Here is a 19,114-nt window from a genome sequence, read left to right as displayed (position 1 = left end):
AAGACAAATGACTCCAACATTTTTGCTGAGAATAGTGCACCCACCACAAAGACAAGCTGTGCTAAACGCTGATACAGCATACAGCCCCTCTAGCTTTGACCACCTCATTCAGACTTCCCTTTTACTCATCCACCCCCTCCCAGATACTTAAAGCTGTTAACCTGTCCCACTATTTTTCCTTCTTTCTCAGTTTTCAGCGTCGTCTGATTCCCCCCATTTGCTGCCATTACAACTGTCCTATCTATAATCAGTTTCATCCTGTGTACCTTCAGCTTTGCATTCCATTCCCATTTCCTTTGCTGACGTTCTTGCTCAGAGTCTGTCAGTAATGCCACATTGTCTGCATAGAGCAAGTTTGTTGACCTGTCCCCTCTGACGTGTTTGCTAATGTAGTCCATCACCAGTATAAACAGCAGTGGGCTCGGAGATGAACCCTGGTACATCCCCACTCCCACTGGAAACTCCTCTAGGAGACCAAATGTTGTTCATACTTGAGTCACTAGGTCCTTGTACATAGCCTGCACTAATTATACTCATGTTTCTTAGACTTCGAAGCACTGTAGGACTGCCCATGTCAGCTTTCTTGGGACCTGGTCATATGCTTTCTCCATGTCTAGGAATGACCAGATGGACTCTTTCTTTATCTCTAGCTTCTTTTTTTCAGGAATTTGCCTTGCTGAAAACATCGGGACAGTTGGGCTGCATCTTGGTTTAAATCTGAACTGCTCATTTCCCATCTTACTTTCTACAACTCTGAGATTTGTTTATCAATCACCGTCTCCAGAACTTTCATGCAGTGTGACAGGAGTTTGATATCTATATACTGCCCACAATTGTGAATATCTCCTTTGTTCTTGAACACTGGCACTAATATGTTAATTTTCCAGTCATTGGGGATACGCTTTTCTCTCCTCACTGTTATCAGTACTCTCAGGAGCCATTTCTCCCCTATTTCACCCAACATCTTTATCATATCTGCTGTGAGCTGTGACCTCATCAGTGCCTGCTGCTTTCCCTGGCTTCATTTTCTTCAGTGCTGTTCTTACTTCATCTATGTGGGGCTTCTGCTCTTCTTTATCATAGATTGTGCCTGGGGCACCATAACTTCTGTCTGGTTTTCTTCATTCAGATGCTGCTGGAAGTACTTCTTCAACCTGCCTTTCATGTCCTGTGAACTGGTGAGCAGGTTGTTGCTGGCAACCATTATGAAGGGTCTCTGACTATCTTCCTTATCTTTCTGTCTTTCCCTTCCAACCTGACACAGTTTCTTTGTGCCATCTACTGAATCACTTTCCAAAAGAGTACCACTGATGCCATGTTCTTTCCTATTGCACCACCTATCTTTGTCATTTTCTTAACCAACCAATATTTCTTCCTAGCCTGGTCCATCTTTTCTATCTCCGACTTTTTCCTGAACTCCTTCTTTCTTTTGATGACATCCTGGACTTCTGCATTCCACCAACAGCTTTTCTTATGTACCTTATTTCCACACCTGTAATGAATATAAAAAGTGTACACACCCCTGTTAAAATGCCAGGTTTTTGTGATATCGAAAAATGAGACCACAATAAATCATTTCAAAACTTTTCCCACCTTCAATGTGACCTATAACCTGTACAATTCAATTGAAAAACAAACAAATCTGTTAGTGGAAAAAATATAAAAATTAAAAAATGTACAATAAGCTGGTTGCTAAGTGTGCACACCCTTAATCTAATACTTTGTTGAAGCACCTTCTGATTTAATTACAGCATTCGGTCTTATTGGGTACACACCTGCCATCAATTCAAGAGACTCTGATTAACCCCAAATAAAGTTCAGCTGTCCTAGTAGGATTTTCCTGACATTTACTCAGTTGTCTGCTACAGCAAAAGCCATGGTTCGCAGACAGCTTACAAAGCATCAAAGGGATCTCATTGTTGAAAGGTAACAGTCAGGAGAAGGGTACAAAAAAATTTCCACAGCATTGGATATACCATGGAACACAGTGAAGACAGTCATCAAAAAGTGGAGAAAATATGGGACAACAGTGATGTTGCAAAGAACTGGACATCCCTCCAAAATTGATGAAAATACAAGACAAAAACTGGTCAAGGAGGCTGCCAAGAGACCTACAGCAACACTGAAGGAGATGCAAGAATTTCTGGCAAGCACTGGTTGTGTACTACATGTGACAACAATCTCCCACACTCTCCATATGTCTGGGCTATGGGGTAGGGTTGCACAACAGAAGCCTTTTCTTACACAGAAAAACATCCAGGCCTGTCTAAAATTTGCAAAACAATACATCAAGTCTCCCAAAAGCACGTGGAAAAATGTGTTATGGTCTGATCATAGCCGGCCTTAGGCATAAGCCAACTAGGCGGCTGCCTAGAGCGCCGCTCTAGTATGGGCACTTTTCCAGTATTTACTTGGTGTAGGTAGACGAGGATGGGGGCACCAGGTGGTGTGATGGGGGGGGGGCACTGTGGAGCCCTTTTGCCTAGGGCACCAGTTGACCTAAAGCCGCGCGTGGGTCTGATGAGACCAAGGTTGAACTTTTTGGCCATGATACCAAAAGGTACGTTTGGCACAAAAACAACACTTTGTATCACCAAAAGAACACCATTTACCACAGTGAAGCATGGTGGTGGCAGTATCATGCTTTGGGGTTGCTTTCCTTCAGCTGGAACTGGAGCTTTAGTCAAGGTGGAGGGAATTATATACAGCTCCAAATACCAGTCACTTTTAGCCCAAAACCTTCAGACATCTGCTAGAAAGTTGAAGATGAAGAGGAATTTCACCTTTCAACACGACAATGACCCCAGCATACATCCAAATCAACAAAAGATTGGCTTCAGTAAAAGAAAATTAAAGTTTTGGAATGGCCCAACCAGAGCCCAGATCTAAATCCAATAGAAAATCTGTGGAGTGACCTGAAGAGGGCTGTGCACAAGAGATGCCCTCGCAATCTGACAGATTTGGAGTGCTTTTGCAAGGAAGAGTGGGCAAATGCTGCTAAACCAAGATGTGCCATGCTGATAGACTCCTACCCAAGAAGACTGAATGCTATAATTAAATCAAAAGGTGCTTCAACAAAGTTTTAGTTTAAGGGTGTGCACACTTATGCAACCAGCTTATTGCACTTTTTATTTTTCCCCTAACAGATTTGTTTGTTTTTCAGTTGAATTATACAGGTTATTGGTCACATTTAAGGTGGAAAAAGTTTTGAAATTATTTATTGTGGTCTCATTTTTTATATCACAAAAAATCTGGCATTTTAACAGGGGTATGTACACTTTTTATATCCACTGTAACTTGGACGCATATCTGTTGTGTAGCCTTCTCACATGCTGTTTCGCAGCACTGTCATTCTTCTTCAACTGCACCTATTTCCTCTTCTTCTGGGTGCTACAGCTCTGAGTAATTCCTTAAACTTTTGTACTTTCTGACCAGTCAACATCCAGGTCTTCAGCCTAGCCTCTGTTGACCGTAGAGAGCCTTCTCTGACCACTGCTTTCAACTGATTATGGCAACCAGTGGTTCATGCTACGGGCCAACTGTTTCACTACGTATGACTTTACAATTGCTGGTTCTACCCTATTGCCCTTTCTTTACCAGGAGGAAGTCCACCCGAGTTGCATGTTGGCCACTTTTGTATGTGATTGTCTCTTTTGCTGAATCATGTATTAATCGCTATCAAGCCATTTGCCAGACAGAAGTCTAGAATAGCCTCTCCTTCTTTATTTATGTTGCCCCATCCATGTGGACCCAGGCAGTCCACAAATCCTGTTTTGTCTGTATCAATATGTGCATTCAGGCCACCCATTATCAACGCCAATTCATGTTGTCCTGTTTTATCTAGTAGGTCCTGCAATTGCTGTCTGGATGCACTAATTTCCTCACTACCACAACCCTGCTGTGGTGCATAAGCTGAGAATATGAATACTGCCCTGTCATTACACAGGAGTCTGATTCCCATGAGTCTGTCACTAATTCTGAGGACATCCCTTCACTGTCTTCTGAAGTCCCTCTCTCACCACAGTTCCCACACCATTTCTAGTTTGGCCTCCTCCTGAGTAGTAGGATTCCAAGCCAAATGGCTTTCCTGAACTACTCTTCTATCTTGTCTCCTGGATACATAAGATGCCCAGCCTCCTCCTTACGTCATGACATCCACTTCCAAGCTCTGTCCTGACATTGAACCCATATTCAGTGTAGCAACCCTTATCTCATGTTTGACAGGTTGATTGGTTGTACATCCAACTTTTGCTCGATAGTCCTATCCCAGGTAACTCGTGGTGGGAAATTGGACACCAGCCAGCCACTGGCTTACTGACCCTGGCTGCTGGGCTTTATGGTGGGCACACACTAGCCAATATGGATGCATACACCTCTCCACAGATAGCATGGGACCACATCATAAGTCACTGTAGGCCAGGTCCTTAACTTGCTTATTACCGACAAGTACCCATGCCCATTTGGCAACATTAATCAACAGGACTGAATCACCTGGAGCCACATTTTGCACAGTCAAGTGGCCAGCCCTGCCACTGTGCACAGTATGTGATCTATGGTCTCTTATCTTGAGGTTACTGGACACCAAAGTTTTGGTCTATATGACTCTTTTCCCTATAAGACACCATCTAGACTCTGTGGTGCTGCCTACAAATCCATTCTTGGGTGAGTTTGAGATAGAACCACTTAACATGTTTTTGGGAGATGGGAGGAAATCCACAGAGACACAGGGAGCACATGCAAATGCCACAGGGGTATTGGCCAGAGGTCAGGATCAAACCTTGTACCTTGTGCATACGAGGTGAAAGCCTTTAAGCATTATGTCAAACAGTCTCCACCACATCCACAAAAATGGTGTAGCTAGTCCCTGTATAGTAATGTCGCCATTAACCTTGCTCCTGCCTTTCCTTGCCAACTCCCAAGTGGCTCTGTAACTTGCTATTGACTTACATTGAACCACTACCTGAAACAATACATGCCAGGTACTGCGAATATCTCTGTTGTGTGTGCATGTAAGTATGTATGTATGTATTTATTTACTGCATTTGTTAAGGCCTTGGTGAGCCCATTTTCAGTACATTCCCAGGGAGGAAAGCGCCACAAACAATAATGGCACATACAAGAAATAATACAATATACAGTGTATATACAGTCCCAGTACAAGAAAATAGAATAAAATAAATATAACAGTACAAGTTGTTCACAAACATTACACACCATCATTATGTACAACTGGATCTTTGAAGATGGTAGGAATAGTTAGAATGTGAAATGTTGGAGTTTTGTAGGCATAGGCAGTAGAATTGAGCAGGTCAGAGAAAACTCAGATGACAGTGATATTGTAGAGGATTATAGAAGTGAATCAGGTTTTAGGAGATGCTGTTTTGGTACAAGTACATTGCCAGAAAAAAGAGAGGTGTTCTCTGAGAGACTTCTTAAAGAGGGGAGGATTATTGATTGTTCTAATACAAGGCGGAAGGGCATTCCATAGTCTTGAGACTGTAAAAGAGTACAGTATATGGCCAGCTGCAAGGTTTGGTTTTTCAACTTTCAGCATCATTGTATTTCTGGATCTTAGTGGCCTGTTAGGGTGGTGTATTTCCTCAAGTGTAACTTGAAACCTCTTTCATATTTTGTTTTTCTTCAACTCCACTCCTCAAATTTGTTCAATCTAGACATCTACAAAGTCTCAAATATAGTGTCATTATTAAAAAAATTATAGACCAGTGATATGGCTACTGAACTGCAGCTTGTTGTTTCATTTGATCTATCTTGCACACAACCATGTACAACTTTTATCTTCCAGAGCTCCAACAGATACAATGCATGACACCCAGATAATTGTTCTCGTGACAAGAATTATCATTCTATTGAGTTACACATTTATGTAATTTTGTCAGCATACATGCATCCTATTCTAAATACTAAGACTTATTACATTAACATTGTGCCTCAACATGGTTTATCTTCTGTTGTTCTTGATGTGATTCACTTAGTTTCTGAACTTGGTGTTTCCATCTCTTGCCTCCAGCCATTACTGCTATGTCAAAGTAGCTGACCCACTCCACTTCTGTCCTGTATTACACATTTTTTGAAGTCTTTGCTACCATTTTTTCCTATCTCCAGCTTTCATGTGCTGCTATCACTGCACATCAACCACATTCAGTGTTTGTATGCCACTGACTTCTGACCTAACCTTTGTCAGCCTTCCCCAGCAGACTTCAGTTTTTATTATGTTACTTCAGCTCAGCAGTTTGCTTAGCCTCTTACTGTGAAATTATCTTTCCTTTCTGAACCCACCTACTGAACAGGTTTGCTTCCATTATGTACCGTCCAAGTTTACAAGCAAACTTCAACCTCCTCTGTTGCATTATTTTCACAAAATCAAGGATCTAGTAAACTGAGATATACATTCCCAACAGCAGATCTGATAAATGCATGGCAATGGTACCAGAATAATAAACATAAGCCCTTTCAGACTGTGAAATTTAAGTACATTCCCAATGACTCATATCATACCTCTCAACTGTACAGATTTTTACAGAATGTCCAGATTTTTTGCCTCATACTTTAGTCCATTTTTCATGAATATTTGGTTTTCTGACAAATTAGTAACAAATCAATAAAGATTAAACTTACAAAAATATGATAGGCATTTGAGTTTCAGGCTTCATAACCTTCAGAAAATGCATGCTAATGCAAAACCTGTTATTCTATCAACTTTCTAAGTCTGGAAGAGCAATATTTAAAAATGGTCCCTACTTTTGGACCTTTGTCCCAGTTTTGTTTATGGCTTTGTCCAGATTTCTTGCTCAAGAGGATGATAGTTATGATTCCTCCTCCTAACAATGCAACTTTTGTTTTAGTTAAAAACTTAATATACCCATCTTTGAGAACCGAGGCAGCCAAGGGTACACCTGGATGTAAAACAGATTATTTGACGTGGTGATGTGGTCCATATCTTCTTTCCTTCATCCCTTGGCCCACCTCGACTCCAATTTTGAAAAGGACTTAAAAGGATGTTGCTCAAATGATAACGTTTATAAAATCCTAATTTCTTGATCTTCGTAAGCGTAAAAACCGATCCACTTTTTACACACAAAAAATGCACGCGACGCAACTGTTTTGCAAAAGTGTTACTATATTCTGTCCTCGTTAAAAATAAATCCGCCATCACCGCATAGTGCTGCACCGAGATCATACAGTCCGGATCCCTAAAATGATGTAAAAACTTCAAATACACATTTGATGATGAGCAACTGGGCATCGAGAACTCGCAAGATCTGACTTTTGTACAGAAAAGCTGCAGGAAAAAAAACTCTATCTGAGCTAATCCATCCACAACCCTTTTCCCCATGTTTGCCCATGGGATCTGTGCCAGCCTATGAGCCGGTAACCAAATGCATTTTGAACAGGACAGTATTCAATATGTGAGCAATGCAGGACATCTGTCAAATGCCATGCCAATGCAATAATGTATTCACAAACAAATTTAACTTTGAGTAATACTTACAAAACTAAAGAATAACTACGGACAATATTGTGCGTCTGTCAAATCCCATGTCAAGTCAACACAGTCAATAATGCAACCACAGAAATGTTTAATTTTGATTATTTACAAATAAAGAATAATTATAGATAATGTACTGCATCTATCAAATTGCTCGTCAGCACAGCAATGCAATCACGGGCACATTTAACTTTGATTTAAATATGCGAAGAATGCTGATGCGGCAGGACGAAAAAAATCACAAAGCAGTAGAAGTGCCTAATAATAACATTTGCCTTACCTTTGAGGTGCGGTGTAGTCGTAGACCAGTGACTGACTGTTACTGTTATGAACAGTCACTGCGAAGTGCTTCTTATTCAAGCATTTCAGTTTCAGTTTCTGTTTCCTTGTGTTTCAGTGTGAATCATAAATAACAACAAAAAAAAATGTTTAGATATAGAGTTGAAATACTAGAGGGGTGGTTGCAGGGGAAACTCCTCTCGTTTCTTGATGGGAAGAGACGCCAGCTAAACAGTACTGTACAGCACATTCGTGGGTACACCCTGACCCCGCAAGTCATGCAACTTGATGACAAGCCACGGAAGTCACAAGATGTACAGACACTCCGGGGAAACTACCTTATTAAGTCTCAGGTAAAAAAAATTCAGAAAGGGTGTACTGCATGTGTAACCATGCAGGTAACTCGTTTCTGTTGCCAGAATGCATACCGTGAAAAGGCAGTATCCAAGTCTGCCAGTGAACTTTTACCAGGGTCTGCAGTTCACATTGTAACTCCAGTGTCTCCTTAATTTCAGGTGTTAGCCGCTTTGATCGTGATTTTTGCTGCAGAAAACTAAATCGGTAACCCTTAGGAGAAAATCTGGGCAATTACACTTAAATGTAATATGACAACAATTAGAGATATAGGCTTCTTTTACTTTAGACCTGTATCAATTCACATTTGACTTATTTTGTCAACGCCTCGGGTTATTGCTACGAATATTTTAAAAATGTCCCTGATTACTTTCGGATTTAGCCTGGATTTTGTTGAGATTTGTCCCTGAATGGCTGAGAGCTATTGCAGACAAATAATTACTAACAACCCCGTGCAGGTCACGCTGTTTGGCTTTTCGCTGACTAATCTTTTCCTCGTACTCCATCAGCGTCACAGTCTTCATGCATTCCCAAAACAGTATTGCTGCCTACTTCACGCACAGCTATCTCGCCGATTTCGCAGAATCTCCCATCTTTTGTCTCCAGTGATCGGTATTTACCTCGTAAAATCTGTGATTTTCTGACAAAATGTTAAGCGTTACAGGCATGCATACCTCTCAACTGTCCCTGAGTTTGACTCAAATTTTAGCCCTGTCCCTCTTAACCCCCCCCCCTAAAACTGCTGACTTTTGGAGGAAAGGTAGTGAATTATATAGAAATAACCCACGCCTGGGTGTGGGTAATGCTAAATTTACCCACGGTTGGCGTGGTTTGGTCCCGAGGGCGAAGCCCGAGCGACCAAACAAAGCCAACCGTGGGTAAATTTAGCATTACCCACACCCAGAAGTGGGTTATTGCTATTATACCATGACATTATTTAAGAAAAGAAACTATTAATTTTCTTAAATAATGGCATAGTATAATGCCTGTTTACTGCCCTTCCGCAGATGTCTGGCATCCACGGCAGTTCTGATGTACTGCGTGCCTGCGCAGTACATCAGAGCTGTGGGCAAAAGCAACGGAGAAAGAAGATCTCCGTTGCTTTTTTTTAGTGTCTCGCTATGTTAAATGAGTTTAACATAGCGAGACAGTTTTAAAATAAGCAACGGACATCTCCGTTGCTTATTTTAAAACTGTCTCGCTATGTTAAACTCATTTAACATAGCGAGACACTAAAAAATAGCAACGGAGATCTTGCTTTCTCCTTTGCTTTAAACGCTGTCTCGCTATGTTAAATGGCTTTAACATAGCGAGACAGCTTTAAAATAAGCAACGGAGATCTCCGTTGCTTATTTTAAAGCTGTCTCGCTATGTTAAACCCATTTAACATAACGAGACAGTGTTTTAAAAAAACGAGTTATACTAATGGAAAAAAGTCCGGGCGATCGGACCTTTTTCCATTAGTATAACTCGATTTACAACGGGCACGCTGGCCAATCAGCGTGCACGTTTTGGGGGGGGGGGTCATGGTATAATCCTCCATAAATAACGGCAAGAATTAAGAGTTATCGATTTCCTTTACTTCACAAAATGTATACTAATTAACATTCTTTTATTCTGCCAATGTCTCAAGTTAATAGTAGTAATATTTAAAAAAAATGTCCCTGATTGTCCTTGATTTTTTTCTGGGCTTGCCCCCAGTTCTGTTGAAAATTTTCCCTGATTGGTTGAGAGCTATGGTTACAGTCACTGAATAATTCAGACGTTTGAGTTTCAGACGTCACATACATTAGCCAACACATTCTAATACAAAATCCTGTTAATGGGTTCATAGGTGTTTTGGTGGTGCTGCGATAGCGTTGTCGCCTCACAGTAAGACACTGTCCAGTTCGATTCTCAGCTAGAGCATCTTCTGCGTGGAGACATGCGTGAATGGGCATACCTTCGTTGAAGGTTGTGCCTTGTGTGTCAGGCCTGACAAGCCGGTATGTAAAATTCAACTGCCAATCATTAGCGGACCGGAGTTCCGCTGTGGCGACCCCTAACCGGGAAAAGCCGAAAGACACACACACACAGGTGTTTACTAGACTAACGACCACAAGGGCCTTTTTAAGCATAGCCATACATTTTCGCACTGCTGACAAGTTATGCTACCCCTCATAAGTATAAGCAGGGGGGCCTTGGTAGCATATATCTCAACTGTCCCTGATTTTGACTCAATTTTTAGTTCTGTCCTTCTTAATCCCTCTGAAAAATGGTGACTTTTGGAGAAAAAGGGATGAATTACACTTAATAAATTATGACAATGATTAGAGATGTAGACTTATTTACTTCAGAAAATGCATAATAATTCACATTATCTTAATCTGTCAATACCTCAAGTTAATAGCACCGATATTTTAAAAGTGTCCCTGATTGTCCCTGATTATTTCTCGGTTTGAAATTTGTCCCTGATTGGTTGTGAGCAATGCTTGGGAGATGAAAACTTTACAAGCGGGGACCTGGAAGGTGAACCATTTATGTAGGCCACCTGTATCGCATACCTGTCAACTGTCCACATTTTTGTGTCATATTTTTTGTCTGTTTCTCATAAAATTGTGGTTTACTGGCAATCATTGAGGACTGAAGTCAAAAAATAATGGCAGACATGAGTTTCAGATTTCATATCCTTCAGAAAATGAATGCTAATGCAAAATATGTTATTCTATCAACTTTATAAGCTTGTAAAAACAGTATTTAAAAAGTGCCCCTATTTTTAGTCCTTTGTCCCCCCATTATTTGTGGCTTTGTCCAGATTTCTTGCTTTAAGAGGTTGAGAGATATGTCCATTAGAGACCTAGGTGCCAAACCAGAGATGAATTTCCTGTTCCCCATCCAATTGTCCAAGTTACACTTGAAATTAGTTAGGGAGGAACTCTGCTTCACACGGATGGGTAGCCTGTTCCACAGGTGGGGTAGTCTCTGGGATACATACCTGTCTGTCCAGTTGGTCCTGTTTATATCACAGGCAAGGTTTAAGTCTTTTGACCTGGTAACTCTGGTGCTGTCAGTTTTGCAGGTATGCAGGACATACATCAGAGTGGGGTCTGACAATGCAGATCTCCTCTCAAAAGCCTGAAGGAGACAATATACAAGAATAGGGCCTTGAGGTGATCTGCATAAGACATGTGGATATTCCGATTGTTTTATGTGCCTAGTTAGGTACATACCAAAGGGGATAGGTCTGATGAATGCCGAATACAGTGAAACAATGACTTCCTTGGACCTAGATGCCATACCTTGGCTTATAAGTTGCGCAACATAGAATGATTTCCTCACTACTATAAACGCGTTATGGTCAAAGGCTAGATTACTGTCTATGTGTGTCTCTAAGTCACTTTCTGCTAGATCAGCTCTATTGGGGGGTGTTGTCAATATGGTAGTTAACAGGGGTGGATGACTTCCCAAAGGATACTATTATAGCAATAACCCATGGCTGGGTATGGGTAATGCTGGCGAAGCCCAAGTGACCAAACAAAGCCAACCGTAGGTAAATCCAGCATTACCCACACCCAGCCATGTGTTATTGCTATTATACAATGACATTATTTAAGGAAAAAAGTTACTTTTCTTAAATAATGTCTTTATATAAGGGCGGCGTGCTACTCTTCCGTGTTTTTCCCTGGTATCCTGAGGCTTCTTTGATGTACTGCTCATGCTTATGGGACTTTCGTTCCCACACTTACACAGTATATCACTGCTGGGTAAAGGAAGCAATCGGGAAATGAAGATCTCCATTGCTTTTTTTTTTTTTTTTTTAATTAAAAAAAAAAGAAATCTGGAGACTTTTAATGTACAGGAGAGACAGGACAGAGAAAATATAAGGATAATCATGTACTTCTTTCTAGTTTTGTATACCGTACCTGATTATCCTTGTATATGTCTCTGTCCTGACTCTCTTGTTTGTTTTAAGTCTCAAACAAACCCTTGACAGCAGCTGCACCATCAGGATATCCTGATCCAACACTGAGATTGTAAACCCTTTCGTCGATGGGGACTCTTAGGAAGGATTGCACTGCTATCCCTGGAGTAACTTGGTTCATTCATCACTTGTCTTGGTCAGTTGTGCCAGATGTTCTAGTTTAAGAAGAGTTTTTCTATAAATAGGAGGGTCCTTTCATTATGGAGGATTTTTTATTCTCTGTGGTCACCCCAATTAAAAATATTTAATGACAGGTTACTTGAAGTATTAGTCCACATTGGTGCTTAACATTAGAGTTTAAAGCTCCCCTGGGGCTTCTCATCTTATGGATAAATGCCTGCTTTTGAGCAGGCAGATCAATTTCACTGATTAGATAGAGGAGGCAGAGGAACCTTCATGTTTCCATTCATACAAGTCGCTAATTAAAGGACAAGTGATTATGCTACCTTTGCATGGTCAAAATACCACGACTGTTAAACAGATGTCACAGGGCAGGCAGTACCTCTTATTTTCTTTTGACAAGAGGCAAGGTTTTTTGGTAAGCAGGCGACGTTCATCTTTGCTGAGTTCCTTTTTTGTTGTTTTAATCTTTCTCAGCAAACATCAGTATTGGGTTTATGGTCAAGAGTGTTGTGTTTTCTTGCTTATGCTTGGTTATTACACTTATTTCTATATCAGTAATTATCAGCAGAATGTCTGCACTGATTAACACATGTGGTGAGAAAATTATTTTTTCTTGTTTCTCATTCTAGCATTTTTACACTTATAGCAGTATAAGTTAGCTTGATAAATTAGATGGATTATAATGAATATTAATAGCATATATTAATGTTTTTTTCCATTGGTATATGCTTGATTTACAACAGACATGCTGGTTGGGCTGACCAATCAACATGCTCATTTTGGAATGTTAATGGCCAGTCATTGTATAATATGCATTTCTTGACATCTAGTTTTAGTCCATGGCTTTGACACCAGTTGTTTGCCTGTGTCAGCCTTTCCTGGAAAACATTTGTGTCAGTGCGGGATTCAATGACAGATGCTAATTTGCAATCATCGGCAAATGTAGTCAGCCAGAGGCCATTGAAATTGGCTTTGATTTCAGAGAAGCAAATACCAAAAAGGAGCGGTCCCAGGATGATCACTGAGGGACTCCACTTGAGACTGGCCTCTTTGTAGAGGTGGACAGGACTCCCCAATTCTAACTTTCTAGGTCCTGTCTGTGAGCCATTTGGCTATCTATTAGGTGACATATGGGTTTGTACCTAACCTTTTGAGTTTATCAACAATGCTTGAGTGGGGTATTGTGTCATATATCTTGGCCAGGTCAAGGTAGGCAGTGTGAGACATTTTGCCCTCATCCGTTGCTTTGGTGACCTCAAAGAAGTCCACCAGGTTGAGTAGGCATGACCTCCCCTCAATTAAATCAAATTGGGTTGGGTCCAGTGTCCAGAGGGTTACTATATCATTGTTGATCATTTCCATGATAATTCTTTCTATGGCTTTGCATATGAGACCAGTGAGACTTATGGGTCTGTAGTTTCCAGGGTCTGTAGATGGTCCTGCTTTGTGCAGAGGGATGAGTGTTGCTGTTCTCCATTCATGAGGCATGAAGCCTGTCTGGAGGCTACAGTTAAATAGCAATTCCAGGGGGCCTGATAGATCATGTTTTATGCTATCTAGAAGGCATCTTGGGATATTGTCTGGGTCCCTTGATGCAACATTCTTGGCCTTAGAGAGAGCATTAAGGACCTGCTCCCTAGTGATAGCAGGAGGAGTTTTATTTGATGTTATTTCCTGAGGGAATGTTAAGAGGGAGAGAGGAGTAAAGATAGAGCTGAATTTTTTTGGTCAGTAGGTTTGCTATATCTTCTGGCTCAGTAAAGGTGGCTGCATTAACAATGAATATGCACAGCACTGTGTATTCCTTCGAGGTTGTGGACATAGTTAAATAATGCCTTGAGGTTGTCCTTGGCCTGGGGGGGGGTCAAATTTACCTCAAATTCTGCTTTGGTAGACTTTATTTTTCTTCTGAGTTGTTTGTTTAGTTTGACAAGAGTGTTTTTATCCTGATGGCTGCTGCACCCCCTAATTTTGGCCTTGATTTTCTTCCTTCTGTTATACAGCCTGTTGATGTTATGATTTCCTGCATTAGTGTGGGTTTTCTCTGGGTACTCCGGTTTCCTCCCACATTACAAAGACATGCATCTGGAGCATTTCTCCCTGGGCCACCGCAGAAAATTGGCTTTGTTCCAAGTCGGACTTTCCCAGTAAACAAATGTTAAATAAATAATAATAAAAAATCCACCAAGGTAGCTTGTTTCTTGAGTTGGTTTTGTACTTCTTCCTGGCAGGTACAGCTACCTCTTTGCAGCTATTAACATGCTTGTATAGGGTTTCTGTGAATAGTAAGCCTTAGAGTAGTTCCTGAATATTCCAGGGTTAGCTGGGGTTACAGGTTTTACTTTTACTTTATTTTATGGTCTGACCTTACCAGAGAAGACATTACACTAGGGGATGTGTAGCACTCTCCCATATTAGTGAGGACCAGATCCAGTATGTTTGCACCCCTGGTTGGTATATTGATAATCTGAACCAGGCAGTTTGTGTTTACAAAATACTGGAATTTCTGTGCCTATACATTTGGTGTTGTAAATAATTCTAAGTTAGTTGTGGGGTAATTAAAGTTGCCCTTAAATATGGCATTAAGTTGGATTGTGAGTGTTTCCAGTAAGCTTAAATACATGTTATTCATTAACTGGGTCATAGAGGGGGACTTATAGCTTGCAAGGAAGTGGTATAGGATTTTGCCTATGTTGATCTGAATGTGGAGAAACTCAAGCGTATTGTTCTGTTTGACCAGCCTTGAGGTATATTTATTTCTGATGTAAATCGAGATGCCTCCATCTTTAGTCCCTGTCTGTGTAGTAGCTGGTCTAAATGTGTGGAAGGCACTATAGCTTTGCACTGCCAGTGTGCTGTCCATGGCTTTAAACCATGTCTCAGTGACCACACAGACATCAGCATTCTCTAGGATTAGGGTGAGCTTTTAGGGAGTGGGCATTTTTGTTTAGACTCCTAGCACAGGGCAGTAATGCCTTTAGATTTTCCTTGTTTTGATTTGCTATGTCAGAAGTATTTTCAGTTTGGAATTGCCTAACAAAGGAACTAGGTAGGATGACAATGTTTTAGCTAATATTTGAAAGCCTAGAGGGAAGAGGTACAGACCATCCCTGGCAAAGCAGCATGGTCTGTTATCCATCTCCTTCTATGCTGACAAATATCACACCCCCTTAGAATGACATCAGAAACTAAGACAATCATTAAAGTCAGTCTTCTTCTGTTATTATTGTGGCATCATCCTTGGAAAAGGTAAAATGATGTTCAATGCTAGGCTCATACCAGCCTGGAACACATATTCTAAGTGTTCCATGATATCTCTTTTCATATAGTCTAGGGAGGTACATCTCATGTCATTACATCCACATGGACTTTGAATGACTTTTACTGGTACTTGTGGTCCAGTGAGTTTGTGTGTAATGTGGTGGATCCTGGCCCCTGATAAGCAACTGACCCTACTCAGCCTGGTGAGAGGGATATAATTGTGCCTCACAATGGAGTCTCCAATGACTGGAATGTTGGATTGTGTGGTAGCTTGCCTTATGGGCTTAGAAGTAGAGGCTCCATGAGATGTGGCTGTATGTGTTGATATGGGTGTTGTTTTTTAAAGATTGCAATCTGAGCTATTGAGGGTAATTATTATGTGTACTTCATCCAGGAGGTCTTTAGGGTTTAGGAAGGTTTCATTTAAGTGCGTCAGCATATGTGGGTCTATGTGTTTGCTTTGAATTGCATGTGATGTTCACAGTGTGTGTGCTACTGACAACCTGATTGACATTAGGAGTGCTTTTATGTGAGAGCTTTGCCTCCAGTGACATGTGTAAATACATCTCTCACATACCATGTCAGTTTGTTTGAGAGTTAACTGCTTGTCAGTACACATGAGGCAATTTGTACATTGTCTCAGGATGCCCATATTCACCAAGTTGGTAGAAGTGATACTGAGAAAGTTCATATCCGTGGCAACAAACCCTTTTTTATTGAATAGACAGTTGGAGTAAGAATATAAAGTAATGTCAGGAGTATATGGTTTGTAACTCTGGAGCAGTGCTTGTCACTGCAAATTAGTTGTCCTGTGTGCAGCTATGTATTGGTGAAAATACTGGTACTGTTTTAATATAAAACTGTGTACAGAGGACCATGTTGCTGCCTCTAGAATATATCTAAAGTCTACCCCTTTCCGGAATGCTACCAAAGAAGCCAAAACCTTTATGGAATGAGCTGTAATACTGCCTAGAAGTGGATTGTTATGGTGAGTATAACAAAAAGCAATAGCATGAGGCAACCACCTGGAAATGGCCTGTTTTTGAAACTGACTCCTTTCTTCTTACTTTCCTAGGAGACAAACAGCTGATTAGCTTTTCTCAAGGTTCAGGTTTTGTCTAGGTAGAGTTTGAGTTGCCTGTGGACATCGAGAATGTGAAGGAACTTTTCTCCCTTGTTCTTGAGTTGAGGAAAGAAAACTAGGAGATTAATAATCTGATTTAAAGTAAACTCTAAGGCCACATTAATCATAAAGGTAGGATTTTTTCTCAAAGAAACCCTTTCCCTGTGGAAAACAAGTTAGGGTTGACTCACCAAAAGAGCTTGTAACACAAATACTCTAATAGAAGATGTCAAATTTATGAGTAAAGCAGTCTTCCAAGTTAAGAACCTCAATTTAGCCTCATGACCTGGTTGAAATGGAGACAAAGTAAGCTTCTCAAGCACAAAGTTCAGATCTCAAGGAATAGCTACTTGTTTCCTTGGTAGATAACTATGTAACACCCCTTTCAAAATTGCTTAACTCGGGCATTATTAGAACGCGGTATCTAATGGCAGACAAGCAGAAATGAAAAATGTACCTTGACAGAGGAAAACTTAAGGCCATTGGACAGAAGTTCATGCAAACAATAAAGAATCAAAGGCATAAAGAGGATCCTGGTTCTTTAGCTGGCTCCAACTAGATAAACTTTTCCACTTACCCATATATGTTTTATTTGTAGCACCTCCTTTAGCACTGAAATTTTATCATCTAAGCAGTTAGTTAAAGAGTTTCAAGACTGAGGTGCATCAAACTCCCCCTGTCTTGTTCAAGTAAATCCAGTCTGTGAAGAAGCTTGTAGCAATTGCCCTTGGCTAAATTGGAAAGTAAGGAGAACCACTGTTGTCTCGGCCAAAAGACAATACCACAATTTTGATAGTCCCTCTGGACCTTTAGAACCTTGGATATCAGTGGGAAGAATGGAAATGCATATAGGAGCATTCTGTTCCGTGAGAATGAGAAAACATTTGTTTTATAGACCTGTTTGCAAGAAGTCTTGGAGCAGAGTTTCTTTAGTTGTCTGTTCTGAAGAGAAACAAACAGATCTGTTTGATCTGTTCCCCACATTTGAATCAGTTGTTGGATGACCTCAGAATGGAGTTTCCTTTAATTGTGTTTGTCCTGGTCTTGCTGAAGTTATCTGCAGCCAACTTTTGCTCAGACGGAATGTATGAAGCCTGAGGAGTCAAATTGAGGTGAGTTGCTATATCCCAAGCTATCACAAGTATGCAAAGGGGGATAAGATCTGGACCCCCCCCATTTGTTTATATACCAAATGACTGTATTGTTGTCTGTGTACACCTGCAGAAGTCCTGGGGTCCAGAGATAATTCAAGGCCTTCAGAGCACTGATAACTGCCAACATCTGTCTGATATTCATATGCATCTATCTTTCTGTAGGATCCTACAGAGCTTGTACTTTTACCGCTTTTAAAACCACTCCCCATGCCATGTCATAAGTATCTGTGGTGACTGACTAGAATGGAGTCAGAAGGGAGAATAGAAGTCATGAAATGCAAGCTATATGGTCCACACACCATCCAATGTTCCTGTTTACAAATCCCAGAACTGGAACCTGAGAGGAAGATGCTGAGGCCAGATAGATCTGAGATACCACCGTATTTTCCTCTTATGTAGTCTTGCCAGAGGAAGTATGGGAATCATTGATGTGCCTCAGAATCCTGATAAACCCCCTGCACATGCATGGTTTTGAATGGAGAAGTGCAGGAAGAATTGTTGAAAACATGTCTACTTCTTCTGGAGGAAGAAAGGCTCTTACTAAGGCAGAGTCCAGCAAACATAAGAAAATCATTCTGTGAGAAGGGATGTCAAAAGACTACTGAAAGTTGATCTGAAAACCCAGATTGAGTAGAAGTTCCTGGACAGTTGTTAAAGACTCTTGATAGCTGATAAAAGAGTATGCAAAGATAAGACAATCATCCAAATACAGAAAAAATGTGAATGCATTGAAGTCTGCAGTAAGCTATGACTGTAGCTAGACATTTTGTGAATTCTCTTGGTACTGCGGACAATCCAAAGGGTAAAACAGAGAACTGATAATATAAGCCAGGTATAGCAAATCTTAAGAAGCACCTGAAATGATGTGCAATAGGGATAGGTGTCCTTTAGATCTAGCTTTACCATGAAAGATTGAGGGAAAATCAGAGGTACAAGAGACTGAAGAGATAATAAATTGAACTTCAGAATCTTGGCAAAAAGGTTTAAAAGAGAAGGAAATTATATAGGCACCTAGGATTTATCTGTTTAGGAAAATGGAAAAAAATATTGAATAAAAACCTTTGTCTAGGAGACTAGGGGATGCAGGGTCTATGACTCCACAAGACATAATGTGATGCAGGATGGGAGAAAATAGATTTAATTCTCAAGACAAGAGAGAATTCCTTGGAAAGGAGTGTGTGATTCCTTTGCCAAGTGTACCCCCAATGGATTACCTTCAGCACCCACCTGTCTGAGACAGCCTGATGCCACAAAGGGAAGTGAAGCCTAAGAGACATGGAAGGGTTTTGAGAATGGGCTGGGGTGGAGGACTGCAGCCTGAACAGTGGATAATTATGCTGACAGTGAAGACT

General features: G+C 40.7%; 1 protein-coding gene across 2 annotated transcripts in view; it reads right to left on the bottom strand.

Annotated features, from left to right (window-relative positions):
* LOC122793267 (programmed cell death 1 ligand 1-like) overlaps positions 1-8,608 on the bottom strand; it is a 176,555-nt gene extending 167,947 nt beyond the window's left edge. For both annotated transcript variants that reach the window (XM_044061129.1, XM_044061130.1), the window contains exon 1: positions 7,788-8,608. The gene's annotated coding sequence lies outside the window, so the exon portion shown is untranslated. The remainder of the gene's footprint in view (positions 1-7,787) is intronic.
* Positions 8,609-19,114: the final 10,506 nt, after the last annotated feature.

The sequence above is a fragment of the Protopterus annectens genome, chromosome 2.part0 (genome assembly GCF_019279795.1).
Source record: "Protopterus annectens isolate FY-2018-M chromosome 2.part0, PAN1.0, whole genome shotgun sequence".
Classification (NCBI taxonomy): domain Eukaryota; kingdom Metazoa; phylum Chordata; order Ceratodontiformes; family Protopteridae; genus Protopterus; species Protopterus annectens.
This window is presented reverse-complemented; position numbering and strand designations above follow the sequence as displayed.